At 42.5% G+C, this 12,962-nt stretch overlaps 1 pseudogene; it reads right to left on the bottom strand.

The window, feature by feature from the left end:
• Positions 1–4,788: 4,788 nt before the first annotated feature.
• LOC148152199 (uncharacterized) lies at positions 4,789–6,120 on the bottom strand (annotated as a pseudogene).
• Between the last annotated feature and the right edge of the window lie 6,842 nt (positions 6,121–12,962).

Below are 12,962 nucleotides of genomic sequence, written 5' to 3'. Positions count from 1 at the left end.
CTATAGTTCCAAACTGGAATGCAGGTGAATTTACAGCTGCTGGTATACAGGCTGCCCTTTATAGTAGTAAAACTCATAAGTTTCATTATTCAACCGCATTTTCACAGTGGACCCTGATCTTGACATCTGAACACGTGGACAATACATCAAGACTGAATAGTAACCAAGAGTGCAAACATTAACCCTTATATTTTTCGATTAGATTAGATTTATTTATTGTCACATTTATTACGTATACAATGAAATGTGGTTTTTAGTGTCATCAGTCTTCAGCACCACCTTGAAACACGGAATATAAAGTTAGAAAATACGGCAATAAAGTTGATCTTGACATTTCCTTCTTGTTTTGGGCTCTGGGATCTTTGAAACGGGCTCTGGGTCTCGAATATGATCATTGCCTCTGCCAGTGCTCCTACAGCTGCCGAGTCCTGGCTGAGCCATGGGCCCGGCTCCGGGCTCCTCCCTGATGCTGCGACTTCTGCATCGAGCGAGAACCGGCATGAGGCTAACCTTTGCTCCCACACTGAGGTCAGCAATGCAAAGCACTCAGCCAGCCTGAGACCCCACTACTCCTTTAGGCACTCGGTGGGCCTAGCAACACTGCTGCTGCAAGGGAGTCTGTGCCAAGCCCACCAATGCATCACTATTGGATCTGGTACCCAGCTTGCCATGAGTCCCAAGGTGTGCCCACTTCGTCACCACTGTCGCTGTGGCTAAGCCCATCAAAAGAAGGCAAAAAGGTAAAAGAAAAGATTGAGAAACGGTAAAAAGAGAAAAATGTGGAGAGAAGAAAGGAGTGGACAAGGCCCAGGTCTAGGAACCTGAATCGAGAGTGTAGGGCTTCCTGATGAAGAGTATATGCCCAAAACGTTGATTCTCCTGCTCCTCAGATGCTGCCTGACCTGCTGTGCTTTTCCAGCACGACACTCAACTCTGAGCTCCAGCATCGGCAGTCCTCACTTTCTCCTTCCGAGACTGAATGCTGCCTATCATGGGGAGGTTTTGAGATCATTAAGACAGCAAGAAACCTGGAATTTGAGCCTCTTGTTCAGGACAAAAGTAATTTTGCTCCCAGTATTTATTGAATTTTGCTGAACTTATATTAGTTCTGATTGCAAAAGATTTGAAAGTCTGATGTTACCAAATGTTGTACGATGGGATGAGTTGAAGCTAAAACTTTGTTTAAGTATTGATAGAACAACTGTTCCTTTTTTTTAAAACTGGAAAAGATAATAGCTATGAGCTGCAAAGAAGTATTCACTTTCATATACAACAAAGCAACTATAAAAGCTAGTGCCTTGCAAACAATATGTTCAAAACATTCCCACTCATTCACTGGAATATTGTTTTATCACAAACTGTTTGATTTAAGATACTAAGAAAATTTTGTTTTAATTAACATTTTATGGATCAAGTTCTTAAAGCTGTGTGTCTCAATAATTATTTCTGAAAGTGCAAGTTTACATCAAAGGATGTTTCAAATATCAGAGTTGGTATTTTTACATTTCAGTTGAGTTGATGAACGCCACTCTTTACTTATGAATAGAACTGTTCTTGCTCTTTCCTGACAGAATTAAATTAAGATTAGGAGAGACAACATGAGCTGAGGACAATTCCATTTGTAATAAAACACATCTCAGCATGCTGGTTTAAGTGAAAATATATGCAGAACATAAGAAACCAACATCTATTTTTGGCAGTTGTCAAATTTTAAACATTTGCCAGGTTCAATAATGAATGGACAATGTGAGCTCATTGCAATTCTGTTAATAGCATGGCAATAATACAAAAGGTCAGCTTCAAAGATTTGAGCTTCTTTTAACTTAAATATTGACAGCTACTGTATGTGGACTGAGTAATGTGTTTTAATGAATTGTGCCCCTTTATTGTTTACTAATGCCTGGAATTCATTAGCATCAACTGTGAAGAACTGAGTTTTCAGTAAAGGATCACTTGTTCACAGATTCATTTATGATGCAAAAAAAGGCCATTCAGGCTATCAAGTCTGATCCAGCTTTCTGTGCAGTCAGTCCCATTTGCCTGCTCAATTCTGGAAGACCTGTAAGTTTATCATGTATATTTTATACTACGTGGAATATTGAAATTGTGAACATGTCACTTATTAAAAATTTTTGTTTATGTAAGAGCTTCTTTTTGAATCAGTTCCAATTATTAAATTTACAAATTATTTTCATCTCTAACTTTATTGTCTAATACTTTGAGGATATGAAAAATTGCAATCATCTTTCAACATAAATTTAAAGCTAATATGTTTGAGAAAATATTTATGATTTGTGTATTAGTAAAATATTTAGAGTAACTATTAAGATTTTATCTGGTTTGTTCAGTTGTAGACCAAGATCCAATATACCGATCACTGCAATGAACTACTGGAACCGGAACAGCAACATGAACAAAACCAAACAAATTCCAACCCTCACAGTACAGCAGCACTGCACAGGAGGCTCCACACCACTGAGGATGTCACCTAGAAAGGGGATGAAACATCTGTAAACCAACTTCCCAGCTCGGTGAACATACCCACAACAGCTGTTATACGTGTGTCTTTATTCCAGATGAAGTTTATCAAATGGATCAAAAGTTGTCAGATTCCATATATGCAGTCCCTTAATATTGCAGTAAGATGTACATCTGCTGTTGATTTATTTATTGGCAATGCTGAGAGCCAAGCTGGTTATCTTCCTCTGAGACAGCAGCCCTATGGTCTGGCAAGTCTCGTGACTTTACCCTCCAATATTGCAATGAATACGAAGATAAAAAAATAAACAGCAGCTCTTAGATTATCCTGAAGGTGGCAGCATATGAGCTGCAATCAGTTATTCCATTATAGTAACGATAAAGTTGCCATTGTCTTAACTCTGTCATTAGACAGAAGTGGTGATGTAACCCAAACGACACCACACCTCAGGCAAGGGGAAAGGTTGTTCTGGTGAATCCTTCACAGTCATAGCTGGTATAAGAATTAAACCCATGTTGTGGTATCACTCTACTTTGGAAACTAGCAGTTGAGAGTGTGGTGCTGGAGAAGCACAGCAGGTCAGGCAACATCTGAGGAGCTGGAGAATCAATGTTTTGGGCAAAAGCCCTTCATTCCTGATGAATGGCTTTTGCCTGAAACTTCGATTCTCCTGCTCCTCGGATGCTGCCTGGCCTTCTGTGCTCCTCCAGCACCACACTCTTGACTAATCTCCAGCATCAGCAGTCCTCACGTTCGCCTTTGCAAACTAGCATTCCAGGCAGCTGGCCCACATGCCGATATGATGAATAATACACATAGCAACTGACTGAAAATAACAGCTACACAACATCTGAAAAACCAGGAACTTATCGCACAAGCAGGAATTTTCTTAGAATATCTGAACATTTATATATAAGTATAGGGTGACATTTCTGACTAATTACCATGTGGAATTGATACAGTGAGCTTGTAAAATTGAAGTGAACAAAGTTTCTACACTTCTCAAGTTTCTACACTGCACAGGGTCATTTCAAGGCAGCTACAACTAACAATTTGCAACATCAGCCAGGGAGCAATAAGAACATTTTTCCAAATCACCGATGTAGAGAGTTGCAGCCCAGTAAAAACTCCAGCAAGTCAGCAGAGAAGCAGAGCCATATCATTTTCTGTGTGGCTGATTTCCCCAAGACTCTCAGTGTAATAGATGATAATTGCATTTCTTTGAGGGTAGTTACAGAACACGCATTCACTTCTGCAGACAGGAAGGGATATACCTAAACAATGGTAGTATCGTGCAAGTGAATTGCAGCTTTCACCATTCCACTTGGCACTGGATCTGTGGCTCCAACTACCAACGCATATTTAGATGAGCAGAAGCTGCCAGAATTGTAAGGCCCTGAGAAATGTTTGTCACAATGTCTGGGAGCTACATTTCATTCTGCACTCCATCCGGTCCCCTATTTCTTCCAACTTGTGTTTCCATAGAGGTTTAGACACCATCTGTTTAATAGCAGGGTTCAATGATACCACCAGTCACTTCATTGGAGCCTGCAAAGAAGACAGGTTACAGCGATGTTGCCATACAAAGAGTACAGTTAACATATGATATGTTGCACACTGTGAGTGTGCTGGGGTAGGATGGGGGAGAGGGTGACAAATGAGGGGGTAGGTGGAGATTGTGAGAGTGGCTGGTGATCAGGGAGTGGGAAAGAATAGGGTAGCAGGTAAAACTGTCCAGGGAGCAAGGGAGTGCATGGGGATGGGGGAAGTCTTGGTGATCAAGAGAGTGGGTGAGGATTGAAGAAATGGGTGGCAATTGAGAAGTGGACAGGGATTTTGGATTGGGCAGAGAACAGTGTACTCGGGGCAATGGAGGAATACGTAGAAACCAGAGGAATGTGTAGGATCAGGGAAGTGAATGGAACGTGTGCACGGGTTGGGGTGGGACGGCGATTGAGAAATGGGTGGTCAAGGGTATTGGGTGATGGTCATCAGAGGGGAAGGTGGATGCTCATGGGAAACAGGGACAATGGTAACAGTGAGAGTGTAGGACATCAATTTCAGCCCTCTGTTAGTTCTAATAACAACATTTTGTTTATTTCAAAAATATATTTTATTCATAAAATTATTTGGATCTCTATACAATTGGTCATGCCATTCTTGTGCACACATTACATGGCTTTACATAATGACATCGAAATTTATTTTTCATATATACAAGTCTGTACATTTGCTATACAGATCTTCTGCTGAGGCATCAGCAGAGCCCAAATGGCTGGGTGGGCCCCCTGTTCTTTGGCAGGCAGGTGCTACATGGTGGTCTTTCCCCACCGCGCCTTGGCGGCAGCTGCCTCACGCTTCAGCGTATCCCTCAACACGTAGTCCTGGACCTTGGAATGTGCCAGTCTGCAACATTCAGTCGGGGTCAACTCCTTCAGCTGGAAGATCAACAGGTTTCGGACAGACCAAAGAGCATCTTTCACCGAGTTGATGATCCTCCAGGCACAGTTGATGTTCATCTCGGTGTGCGTCCCGGGGAACAGACCGTAGAGCACGGAGTCCTGTGTCACAGTGCTGCTCGGGATGAACCTCGACAAACACCACTGCATTCCTTCTGCATAGGCACATTCCAGAAGGAGGTGTGTGACAGCCTCGTCCCCTCCGCAGCCGCTTCGAGGGCAGCGTGCGGTGTGGCAGAGAGTCCGGGCGTACATAAAGGATCTCACAGGCAGAGCTCTTCTCACCACCAGCCAAGCCATGTCTTGGTGCTTGTTGGAAAGTTGTGGTGATGAGGCATTCTGCCAAATGACTTTGACAGTCTGCTCAGGGAATCGCTCGTTAGGATCAGCCCTCTCCTTTTCTCGAAGAGTCTCAAGGACACTATGTGCTGACCACTTCCTGATGGACTTGTGGTCAAAGGTTTTTTTCTTCATAAACTTCTCCACGAAGGAGAGGTGATACAGAACGGTCCAACTACTCGGAGCGTTCCGCGGCAGCGAGGCCAGGCCCATCCTTCGCAACACCAGGGACAGGTAGAACCTCAATATGTGGTGACACTTGGTGTTTGCGTACCGGGGATCCACGCACAGCTTGATGCAGCAACACACAAAGGTGGCCATCAGGTTGAGGGTGGCATTGGGTGTGTTTTGTCCCCCATTGCCCAGATCTTTATATAACGAATCCCTTCGGACCCGGTCCATCTTTGATCTCCATATAAAACGGAAAATGGCCCGGGTGACTGCAGCGGCACAGGTTCTGGGAATAGGCCAGACCTGTGCCACGTATAACAGCAATGACAGTGCCTCACACCTGATGACCAGGTTTTTTCCCACGATAGAGAGTGACCGTAGCTACCATTTGCCCAGTTTCTGCCTCACCTTGCTGATACGCTCCTCCCAAGACTTGGCCCACGCCCCAGCCCCCCCCCCCCCCCCCCCGCCGTACCAAATACCCAGCACCTTCAGGTGGTCAGTCCTGACAGTGAAGGGGATCGGAGATTGGTCGGCCCAGGTCCCAAAGAGCGTGGCCTCGCTCTTGCCTCGGATTACCTTGGCTCCCGAGGCCGGTTCGAACTGGTCACATATGCACATGATTCTGTGCACGGACAGCGGATCCGAGCAGAAAACAGTGATATGATCCATGCATAGGGAGGCTTAACTTATAGGCTCCTGCTGCCAGGAATAGTCATCCCTCTCAGGCTCGCATCCTTCCTGATGGACTCAGCAACAACATTCTGCAGAATTACATAAGTCTAAATTGTTACACTCAATTTTAACCGTGCAAGGTGAATGTCATGCTTACATCACCTATCTCCATTCATGCAGTGACTGCCAAAACAACAATGGTCATTCATCAGAAAGCAATGTCCAAAGCAATTTCTTTCATCCTGGTGTTTAGATTTTACAGGCAGTTGTGCATTAACTCTTAGAATGCCTCCAACTGCAGTAGAGAATCAAACAAACATTTCTACAGCATTACTGAATTGTTTTGTCTGATCAGATTAATCTGTGCACAATGTCTTTATATCTTAAATTTCAGTGTCATTAAATTTTCAAAGCCCTCAGATTACAATGAGATCTTGATCAGAAGGGCCAATGGGCTGAGAAGTGGCAGATGGAATTTCATTTAGATAAATGTGAGGTGCTGCATTTTGGGAAAGCAATCCTTAGCAGGACTTAAACACTTAATGGTAAGGTCGTGGGGAGTGTTGCTGAGCAAAGAGACCTTGGAGTGCAGGTTCATAGCTCCTTGAAAGTGGAGTCGCAGATAGATAGGATAGTGAAGAAAGTGTTTGGTATGCTTTCCTTTATTAGTCAGAGTATTGAGTACAGGAGTTGGGAGGTCATAGTGAGTTTTGAGAAGATTTGTAGCTCAGATGAAGGTTTGCTTGCTGAGCTGAAAGGTTCATTTCCAGACGTTTTGTTACCTTACGAGGTAACATCTTCAGTGGACCTCAAGCGAAGCAATGCTGAAAATTCCTGCTTTCTATTCATATGTTTGGGTTTCTTTGGGTTGGTGATGTCATTTCCTGTGGTGATGTCACTTCTGGTTCCTTTTCTCAGGGGGTGGTAGATGGGGCCTAACTCGATGTGGTTGTTGATAGAGTTCCAGTTGGAATGCCATCCTTGTAGGAATTCTCGTGATGTCTTTGTTTGGCTTGTCCTCGCATGGATGAATTGTCCCAGTAGAAGTGGTGTCCTTCCTCATCCGTATGTGAGGATACTAGTGAGAGAGGGTCATGTCTTTTTGTGCCTAGTTGGTGTTCATGTATCCTGGTGGCTAGTTTTCTGCCTGTTTGACCAATGTAGTGTTTGTTACAGTCCTTGCACGGTATTTTGTAAATGACGTTAGTTTTGCTCATTGTCTGTATAGGGTCTTTCAAGTTCATTAGTTGCTGTTTTAGTGTGTTGGTGGGTTTGTGGGCTCCCATGATGCCAAGGGGTCTGAGTAGTCTGGCAGTCATTTTTCAGATGTCTTTGATGTAGGGGAGAGTGGCTAGGTTTTCTGGATGTGTTTTGTCTGCTTGTTTGGGTTTGTTACTGAGAAATCGGCGGACTGTGTTCATTGGGTACCCATTCTTTTTGGATACACGGTATAGGTGATTTTCATCTGCTCTGCGTAGTTCCTCTGTGCTGCAGTGTGTGTTGGCTCATTGAAATAATGTTCTGAGGTCATGTTGCGGTTGTACAAGACGTTGGTTAGGCCACTGTTGGAATATTGCGTGCAATTCTGGTCTCCTTCCTATCAGAAAGATGTTGCAAAACTTGAAAGTGTTCAGAAAAGATTTACAAGGATATTGGCAGGGTTGGAGAATTTGAGCTATAGGGAGAGGTTGAACCAGCTGGGGTTGCTTTGCCTGGAGCGTTGGAGGCTTAGTGGTGACCTTATAGAGGTTTATAAAATCATGACGAGCATGAACCGGATAAGTGGACAAAGTCTCTTGCTTGGAGTGGGGGAGTCCAAAACTGGAGGGCATAGGTTTAGAGTGAGAGGGGAAAGATATCAAAGAAACCTAAGGGGCAACGTTTTCACACAAAGGGTTGAGCTGCCGGAGGAAGTGGTGAAAGCTAGTACAATTGCAATATTTAAAAGGCATTGGATGGATATATGAATAGAATGGGTTTGGAGGGATATGGGCCGGGTGCTGGTAGGTGGGACTAGATTAGGATGGGATATCTGGTCGGCATGGACGGGTTGGACCAAAGGGTTTGTTTCTGTGCTGTACATCTCTATGACTCTATGACTCTGATTTCAGCTTTTGAAGTCATAGTTGTCAATTTAATAATAAATAATTATTTGATTCATTCAGCTGTTGATAATGCCTCAAAAGGCATGTACCACCAATGCTTAATCCTTTTGAAGCAGTTTTATCTTCATAAACTCCTTTCCCATGTTTCTCCACCATGAGCTGCAAAGTGCAAAGAACTAACAAACTTCATCACTGAGAGTCTGAGACAATCCAGTCAGTTGCTGCTTTCATGTTCATGCTTTCCCCTAAATCCCAAATGGCAGTCAATTTAAATAAATACAGATAGACTATCACTCATCGTCCTTTTTAACATCTCCGAAGTGTTTGACGTAATTGACCACACTAACCTCCTCCAATGTTTCTGTGCCATTGTCCAGCTGAGTGACTGTTGTCATCCAGTTCCAATTTTATTTCTCTAATCATGCCTGGACTATCAATTGGCTTTCCTTCTGCTCCTGCTGTTGCATCACTACCTTTGGTGTCTCTCAATGGTCTATTCTTAGCTTCCTCATATACCTCATCCATATGTAACTCCTTGGTGGTGTCATGCAAAAATATAATATCAATTTTTGTATGTTCGCTGTAATAAAACAAGTATAATACATGTTTAGATTTGAATATCAACATTAAGGCAGATGGATGTGAAGATATTTCAAAAGGTCAGCAAAAGCTCATCAGCTCTAAGAAGGCATATGACTGCAGTCAAGTGCCAAGCAGACCCTAATGGTTAATGGGCAAAATGTTTATACTTTTGAGTTTATGACAGATCGAATAAACAGGAAAAAAAAATATTGATTTTATTTTGACTTCAATTCAGAAAAAAACAGTTCAGCTCAAAAGGGGAACAGTTTTTTTTTTCTGAACTGGATTTGGAAAGGAACTACCTCTACAGTTTAAGAAAGAAATGAGAAAGCCTCAGTTTAGTCAAGATTAAATCGTTGAGAAAGGAGTGCTTTTCTCTGGAATTGACACTAGTGGATACTATTATGAAGATGTTAAACTTGTTTTTTGATGTTTGTGTTTAGACCTTTCTAATTGTTTGCTTTTTTCTTGTGTAATAAAAAGAATATAAGGTTACCTAAACTCTTCTGCTCATGTCCTAACTTGCACTCAAGTCCTGTTCACCTTTTCTCTCTGCTGACTGACATTGGCACGATGTAAGCAATATTGTGTTTTTGAATTTCTCAACCTTTTCAAATTTCTTCACGACCTTGTCCCTCTCTGTCTCTGTAATCTCTTCCAGCTATACTAAAACCCCTCTATCTCTTGCACATCCTCCTCTCTTTTCTTCTTGACCGAATAAGCTTTTGACCATCTGATGGAATATGTAGCTAGGTGTCAAGATTTTATATTTTTGTGAAGTACCTTACAGTGTTTTGTTATATTAAGAGAATTATAAAAATAAGTTGGGATGTCATGTTGCAATTCTACAAGACATCGGTTAGGCCACTTTTAGAATATTGCGTGCAATTCTGGTCTCTCTGCTACAAGAAGGATGTTGTGAAATTTGAAAGGGTTCAGAAAATATTTACAAGGATGTTGCCAGGGTTGGAGGATTTGAATTACAGGGAGAGGCTGAATAGACTGGAGCTGGTTTCTCTGGAGTGTCGGAGGCTGATGAGTAACCTTACAGAGGTGTATAAAATCATGAGGGGCGTGGATACAGTAACTAGACAAGGTCTTTTCCCTTGGGTTGTGAGTCCAGAACTAGAGGGTATACGTTTAGGATGAGAGGGGGAAAATGTAAAAGGGTCCTAAGGGCAACTTTTTCATGCAGAGGGTGATGTGTGTATGGAATGAGCTGCCAGAGGAAATGGTGGACGCTGGTATAATTTCAATGTTTCAAAGGCATCTGGATGAGTATGTGAACAGGAAAGGTGTTGAGGGAAATGGGTCAAGTGCTGGAAAGTGGGACGAGATTAATTACGGACATTTGGTCAGCATGGATGAGTTGGACTGAAGGGTTTGTTTCCATGGTGTACATCTTTATGACTCCATGACTCTAAATACAGGTTGTTGGTGTCATAAAGCAGAAAATTAACCTAGCAGCTACATATGCATGATAAGTAGACAGGCAGGAGACTGGAAGAACACAGCAAGCCAGGCAGCATCAGGAGGTGGAGAAGTCGACGTTTTGAGTGAAGCCCTTCTTCGGGACTGGGGGTAGGTGTAGGGGGAGTTGCAAATAAAGGGGGTGGCAGGGGCAGGGTGGTGAAGTGGGGATAGGTGAAGAAAGGCAGAGGGTATGACCTGGTTGGTCAATGGGAGGAATGAATCCGGTTTGTGGCAGGGAGGAGTGGAACAAACTATGCAGCAAATTAGTTTGGAAGAGAGTAGAAGAGTGTGGTGGTGGAAAAGCACAGTAGGTCACGCAGCATCCGAGGAGCAAGAGAATCAACGTTTCGGGCATAAGCCCTTCATCAGGAATGAGGCTTGTGGGCCCAGGGGTCTGAAAGATATATGGAAGGGGGTGGGGCTGGGGGGAAGGTACCTGGCAATGCGATAGGTAGGTAAAGGTGAGGATGAAAGTGATATCATATAATAAAACACCCTGAAGCATTCTCCAAATGAAATAATGAACAAGTAGAAATGATGGCAGGAAAACTAAAGGCATGATCAAGACTGGAAGATATTTTTTGATAATGGAGAGGAAAGTAAATTTACATTAAGTATTATATACCTCACTGTCTGATACAGAACATATAAACAGCTCATTTGTTTATCTTTGGGCATATCCAAGCTATTTAGTTTAAGTATAATATGTGAGTAATTATTCTTTATATTGAAGAATGTAGCTGAAAATTATGAACAATGCACAGAATCCAGAACACTGTTTTGGGTCAGGTTTTGAATCAGGCAACTTGTATTGTAATGCTGTACACACATTACAACATAACGAAAGCACATTGTGACGATGTAAATTTCATAACTTTAATAACTTCATGGATTGAAAGAAACAGCATAAACTTTTTCTGGAATAAACTGTTTGCTGAGATGAATGTGGCATGGATAAACTGTTATAAAGGAATTAAAAGCAAAATGTGAATTAGTCATTCCTGGAAAGAAAAAGTTAAACAACAAAATAAACTGTTTTCTGGGAGAGAGGAGAGAACACTGCTTAATAAGCTGCTGCCTCATGACAAATGTACAATTAAGTGTCTGCAGAAGTAATATCCCGAGGTAAAGAGGTTAATTGCGGGAAAAGCTATGCTTTATAAACAGACAGCTAAACCCAAATGTAGAAAAGAAAATGGAAGTTACTTCTGATCAGAAGGCAAGCTACAGACAGGTCTCCACATGTGTAAACAATGTTGGGACTCAAAGAATCTTTTGAATCATCAATAACATCAGGCCACAAACATGAAAGAGAGAAAACTGAATGAGAATCTAACACCAGAACAAGTCAAGGGCAGAACTGGAAAGAACAACACTGTAGAAGGATTGAATCCTGGACACTTCCAAAGATGGACACTTTTGGTTGAAGTCCTGGCCAGATTCCTCGATTACTCATGCAATAGCCATGTTGAGTTGTGAGGCCGAACTTGCTTACTTGAGGGGTCTTACTTTGGCTGCTACATGCAATAAAGTTTAAATCATTGTTTCACTGATTATGACAAGGTAGTTATGAGGGCTGTAACTTTCCAAATATTGACGGGGACTACTATAGGTCAAGTACTTTAGATGGGTCAGTTTTTATCCAATGTGTGCAGGAGGGTTTCCTGACAGTAAGTAGACAGGCCAACAAGGGGGGAGGACACATTGGATTTGGTACTGGGTAATGAATCTGGCCAGGTGTTAGATTTGGAGGTAGATGAGCACTTTGGTGATAGTGACCACAATTCGGTTATGTTTACTTTAGTGATGGAAAGGGATAGGTACATACTGCAGGACAAGAATAATAGCTGGGGGAAAGGCAATGATGATGCAATTAGGCAAGATTTAGGATGCATAGGATGGAGAAGGAAACTGCAGGGGAGTGGAGCTTATTCAAGGACCAGCTACTTACGGATCCTTGATAAGTATGTACTGGTCAGGCAGGGAGGAAGTGGTCAAACGCGGGAGCCATTGTTTACTCAGGAAGTTGTATCTCTTGTCAAGAGGAAGAAGGGGGCTTATGTTAGGATGAGATGTGATGGCTCAGTTAGGGCGCTTGAGAGTTACAACTTAGCCATGAGGGAGCTAAGAAGAGCCAGGAGGGGACATGAGATAGGATCAAGGAAAAGCCTAAGGCTTTCTATAGGTATGTCAAGAATAAAAGAATGACTAGAGTAAGATTAGGGCCAATCAAGAATAGTAATCGGAAGTTATGCGTGGAGTCAGAGGAGATAGGGGAAGCACTAAATGAATACATTTCATCAGTATTCACACTTGAAAAAGACAATGTTGTTGAGAAGAATGCTGAGAAACAGACTACTAGACTAGGTGGGATTGAGGTGCATAAGGAGGTGTAAAAATAGATATCCCCTGGACGTGATCGGATTTATCCGAGGATTCTCTGGGAAGCCAGGGAGGAGATTGAGTTCTTTGAGATGGTGACCAAACAGATGGATGAGGGTAAAGCGGTTGATGTAGTGTATTTGGATTTCAGTAAGGTGCTTGATAAGTTTCCCCGCAGTAGGCTATTGCACAAAATACGGAGCCATGGGATTGAGGGTGATTTAGTGGTTTGGATCAGAAATTGGCTAGCTGAGAAAAGACAGAGGGTGGTGATTGATAGAAAATATTCATCCTGGA

The sequence above is a fragment of the Chiloscyllium plagiosum genome, unplaced genomic scaffold (genome assembly GCF_037043375.1).
Source record: "Chiloscyllium plagiosum isolate Xiang-an unplaced genomic scaffold, Cpla_swu_hap1 HiC_scaffold_1, whole genome shotgun sequence".
Classification (NCBI taxonomy): Eukaryota; Metazoa; Chordata; class Chondrichthyes; order Orectolobiformes; family Hemiscylliidae; genus Chiloscyllium; species Chiloscyllium plagiosum.
Note: the sequence above shows the minus strand (reverse complement) of the source record. Positions and strands in the feature narration are given on the sequence as shown.